We start from the raw sequence: 6,000 nt of genomic DNA on the forward strand, positions 1-6,000 counted from the left end.
AGTCCTCCTATTTCTGTTATTTCTAGAAGATGCATTATTATTATTATTTCTGAAAGATGCATTATTATTATTATTATTATTATTATTATTATTATTATTTCTGAAAATCCGTTGTCTACAATTCCTTTTCATATGACCCATTTTGCCACAATTAAAACATTTGGTATTCTGGTGTCTCCTTTTACCATTGGAAATTGCTTCTTCTACCCATGCTTCAGTGCCATAATCAAATGTATCAACATTGAGTGTATGCAAGACCCATTCTTCCAAAGGCGCTGATCTGAGCTTTAAAGGCCCTAAAATCCTTTTTCATTCCACATTTGCATTTTCATAAGCCAAAGACTCAATCATTATACGTCTTGCTTCTGGGTCAGATATCCCTATTTGTACAGCCTTAGTTAATCTTTGTAAAAAGTCACTAAAGGGTTCTCTCTGACCCTGTTTAACTCTGACAAGTGATTCCATGCTCTGTCCTGGGTCTTGTACCCTGTCCCAAGCCCTTAAGGCTGCTGTAGTACACATGGAGAGTGTGTTTTCATCCAAATTAGCTTGTTCCTGAGGGTCGGAAAAGAGCCCTTCACCTAGAATTTTATCTAGGGAAATGTCAATTCCCTTTGCTTTTTCCTGCTGTTCTAAGAGTCTAGCCTCTTGCCTGAATAAGCAGTGCCATTTCAATTGCGGTCCACTCTCAAGTACTGCAGAGCTCAGCTGGAGCCAGTCCAAGGGGGTTGCTCTGCTTGTCGTGGCCCAAGATCTTAGCATCTCTTTAACAAAAGAGGCTTGCATCCCAAAAGTCATGACAGCCTGTTTAATTTCCTTGAGGTCATTCATACGGACAGGCTCCCATGTATCCTCCTTGATGACCCTAGGGTTTCTGGAACCAATCACCTTCTCTGTTGTTATTACTGGAAAGGCAGATAGAGCTGTAGGTAGAGCTTTGTGGAAATTGTCCCGGAGAGATTTACCCACAGATGTAGTTAAAAATTGCCTTTCTACCCTTTGCTCTTCTTCATCAGAATTTAGAAATTCCTCAATCTTTTCAATTCTATTCACCATTGCCTTCTGCAATGTCTGAATCTCCTGTCCAGAATTATGTTCCAAAGCCTTCATTGAGGATTCTAAAGTATGAAGTTTGTCCATTAGAGATAACATCTCATCTTTGGACATAATTTTTATGCCATAAACCGTGCCTTCTTGTATTGACAATCTTTCTGCCAATCTGTCATAAGCTTTAGACAAAATCCGATTGTCACATTCAGCAGTTTTGATTCTCTCAGTTAATGTTTCATTTCCTACAGAAAGGGACTGAATCTTATTGTCCAAATCAGCTGTTCCCTCTTCCATAGTAATGAATTTCTCCTTAATATCAGCCACTAATGTTTCAGCTCCTACAGAAAGGGACTGAAGCTTACGATCCAGATCAGCTGTTCCCTCTTCCATAGTAATGAATTTCTCCTTAACATCAGCCTGGAGAACTTCAAACTGATTCTTGAGAAGATTGTTATCAGCCTGGAGAACTTCAAACTGATTCTTGAGAAGATTGTTATCAGCCTGGAGAACTTCAAACTGATTCTTGAGAAGATTGTTATCATTCTCAATTGTTTTTAAGCGTTCAATCTCTGCCTTAAGAATCCTGGATTCGTCTCATAAAGACTTTATCATATTTCTATTATCAAACCATTTGGTGCCAATGAAAACTACAAATCCCAGAAGGATCCATAGATGTGGGGTGATAGACACCTCTTGTAAAATCTTCCACATGGTACAATTAAAAAAACTGTTAAATTCTTGAACAGTAATGTGTTCAGACATTTTATTTATAAAAGAAAAATTTTTTACCTGCAATTATCGGTTCCTGTCAGTGGTGGTCTCTGTGTTTTTGGAGCCTGTCCTAGAAATAGCTCTTGTAGACCAGGCTGGCCTTGAACTCACAGAGATCTGCCTGTCTCTGCCTCCCAAGTGCTGGGATTAAAGACGTGCACCACCACGGCCTGGCAGGCCTCAAACTCACAGAGATCCGCCTGCCTCTGCTTCCCAAGTGCTGGGATTAAAGGCGTGTGCTACCACTGCCTGGCCGGCCTCAAACTCACAGAGATCTGCCTGCCCTTGCCTTTCAAGTGCTGATATCAAAAGCATGCGCCACCACTGCCCGGCCAAGTCACTTTGTATCAGACCAAATCTGACACTGTGGCAGCTTTTGTTGCAAAACCGCAGGTACTTGAGCTTCTGCTAATTCAGGCAGTGGGGTTCCACTGCAAAACTTAGCCAAGGCAGGCAGAATGGGCCTGTGTCGCTGAGTATGTCTCGGACTCGGCACTGGGGCCAGAGTCACGAACTGAAAAACAGCACCCGGGAGGGTGCTGTGTTAGCTAGCGGGCTACCCGCTTGAATCGGGGGCAAAATAGCCCGACGTTGGACACCAAAATGTAGCGGCGTAAACGAATGCAGACAGATTGTAAAAATATATATAGTTTTAATGTAGTAATAGACTTACAGAACCACCGTTCCTGAAGAGACCAGGAAAGCAGAAGAGAGAGCTCGGAGCATGCTTGCCAAATTTATAGGCAGACATTAGCCCGAGGCGAACACGCCCCCTAAGGGGCAGGACTTATCCCTACAATGGAGATATATATATATATATATATATATATATATATATATATATATATATATATTTCTCTTTCTCAAGAGTTTTCTCCTTTTCAAATCAAATCTTTATTAATTTTGATTATACCCATACTTTTCTTCTCCTGTGTAAACAAGAGCAAAACCCTGCTCCAATGTAGCATATTTCCTGGTTACCATTCTGAGGTCAACACATTTTTGAAATACAACGGCTGATTTAATTCAGAAGTCTTTTCTATTATCCAATGTCTCTCTACTGCCATTGATCCTTTCTCACCAATGTTAAGAAAATTCAAGGTTAATAAAGCATTATGAAATCTATTTCTGGGGATATTTTCCATCCCCTTCTGTTTGCTTCACATGTCCTGGATAGTTCAATTTGACATTTCTATAACTGCCTAACCTATGGAATTGTTTAGTATATCTATAATATGCTTTATATTATAATAAACAAAAAAAACTGTTTCATTTTCTTAGACACATATGCTGGACCATTGTCTATCTTTATTTGTTCAGGAATACCGTGATGGTCATAACTTATAATAAACACATGATTGCTGAACCAGCCTTTTCTGAGCTCAAGGCAGTTGCCCATTGAAAACCTGAATAAGTATCAATAGTGTGCTGTACATATTTTTATTTTCCAAATTCTGCAAAGTGGCACACATCCATCTGCCACATTTTATTCCTTTGAGTATCCGTTGGGTTATTCTCTGCAGGTAGTGGTGTTTGATTATAGAAGCAGCAATTAGGACATCTCTTTATAATCTCATTAGCTTGTTGTCATGTATTAGAAAACTCCTTTGTTAAACCTTTGCTATTGAAATGATGTTTCTTATGAAATTCTGAGGCCTTCAACACACTTCAATCAATAATTGATCAATTTCTGCATTACCTTGTGCTAGAGGTCCTGGCAGACCCATATGGGATCAAAAATGTATTATGTATATGGGACAGAGCATATTCCTGATTATATCTAAAACATGAATAAATAATGAAGTCAATTCTGTATCATCTGGTATAAATTCAACAGTTTCATTATGCAAGACAACTTGTTCTGTTTATTTCAAGTCAGTAACTCTTTGAGAGGTTCTTAAAAATCCCTTTGTATCATGAAAATTGCATATAGCTCTGCCTTTTAGACAGAATTATAAGGGCATGATTCTACCTAACTTAAATCTTCTGATTTGTAACCTCCCTTTCCTGAGTGATTTTCATCAGTATAGACTATATGGGCTCTAGTTATTTGTGTGTCACATACAATGCGAGAAAGAATTTAAGTAGTTCTCTTTATAAGGTCAATTCTATTGCTTTTTGTGATGATTGCTATTAATCTTTCTTAAAAATTATAACAAGCTCTTTTTCATGATTCATTGTTTTCCCATAATTTTTTTCAGCAGTAGTAAAAGGCACTATAATCTCTGCTGGGTCTATACTTGCTAGTTGACAAAGTCTCAATTTTCATTTTATAATTAATTCAGAGAGATTTTCCAAATATTTTTTTAAAATTTTTTACTTGGTTAATGTGGTTAAAAGATCCATTATAAGATAATATCTTCCTATGCATTAAAATTCCTGTAGGAAAAATTCTGGAAGGCAATATGACTAGAATGCAATTAAGATGTGGACCCACCTTATCCACATATGCCTCCTTTAATTTCTTTTCAACATCAGTTAATTCTTTCTCAGCTTCAGCTGTTAATTCCCTGGCACTATTTAAGTCTTTGTCTCCATCTAAGGTTTTCTTTAAAGAGATTATTAGATCAGGTGTTATCCCAACAGCCAGCCAGTCATTGACTGGAAATGCCTCCTAACAATCTTTGAAAGTCATTAAGAATCCACAATCAGTATCTCCTAATTTGTGCTTTTTGTGTTCTAACTTTCTGTAAACCTATTTTATAACCTAAGTGATTGACTGAATCACTTCTCAGTATTTTTTCAAAAACAATTTGTAATTCTCATTTAAGCAAAACTTTCTTTCCCTTTTCAATCATTCTTTCTAACACATCTGATTCATTTGAGCAAGATAGCAAAATGTAATAGAAAATAATAGACTTATAAAATTGCTTATATATTATTTCCAATGGCTGATTTGCAAAGTATTGACACAGGGTGTGACTATTGAGCATTCCCTTTGGGAGGACAGTCCATTGCTATCTCCTAGTAGTCTGAGAATTATTTTTTTTTGCAACCATTAAAAAAAATCTAGATTTTAATTTCACGCTCTCTACAATCTAGTGCAATTTTACACTTCCAAGTGCTCTGTTATTCTAAGATACATACATAAGATACTTTCCATGTGTTATGTAGGTATAGGGAAATTTCTATGTCTGCTTGGGCTAGTGGCACTGACCTCTAATGTTAGCATCTCAGGGAGAGACTGGAAGGACTTGAACTCAAGGCCAGCCTGGGCTGCATAGTGAAGGACAATACATATATTGTCTTACACATGGGAAAGAACTTTTATTTTTATTTTTATTTTATTTTATTTTATTTTGGGGGGATGTTCTTTCAGGAACTCACCAAGGCCAGCTGGACTGGGTCTGAAAAAGAATGGGATAAAACTGGACTCACTGAACATAGTGGACAATGAGGACTGCTGAGAAGTCAAGAACAATGGCACTGGGTTTTGATCCTACTGCACGTACTGGGTTTGTGGGAGCCTAGGCTGTTTGGATGTTCACCTTACTAGACCTGGAAGGAAGTGGGGGGTCCTTGGACTCCCCACAGGGCAGGGAACCCAGTCTGCTCTTAGGGCTGATGAGAGAGGGGGAGTTGATTGGGGGAGGGGGAGGGATATGGAAGGTGGTGGTGAGGAAGAGACAGAAATCTTTAATAGGCTGAGAATTATTATAAGTAGGCACTGTAAAGGCAAAATTTTCTTTGTTATTTTCTTTTAAAGGTATAGTGAAGAAACACTTTTTTAAATCAATAACTATGAGAGGCCATCATTTTGGTAATAAAAAAGGCAGAGGAATTCCAGATTGTAGAAAGCCCATACATTGAGTAACCTTGTTGATCACTCTAAGACCTGTCACCATTCTCCATTTTTACAGATTTCTTTTTACTAACAAATACAGGAGAATTTCAAGAGATGATTGATTGTTAAATATGGTGAGCATCTTGTTGCTCCTTTACAAACTGCTCTAAAGCCTGTAGCTTCTCTTCTGGTAATGACCATTGTTTAAATTATATTGGTTTTTTATTTAATCATTTTAAAGGTAGGACCATTAGTACCTCTGAAGGCTTTCTAGTTGCTTTGTATTTTTTTATAGCCTGAACAGTTGGTTGTTGCGGGAGGTCCTCCCATTCCTCCAGCCTATAGCCGCTGAGATACCAGCCCAATGGGGCGTGGTCTCTCTCCCTTGAAAAAAG

The sequence above is a fragment of the Microtus oregoni genome, unplaced genomic scaffold, assembly GCF_018167655.1.
Source record: "Microtus oregoni isolate MIOR12 unplaced genomic scaffold, Mior012 000099F_ref0000060, whole genome shotgun sequence".
Taxonomy (NCBI): domain Eukaryota; kingdom Metazoa; phylum Chordata; class Mammalia; order Rodentia; family Cricetidae; genus Microtus; species Microtus oregoni.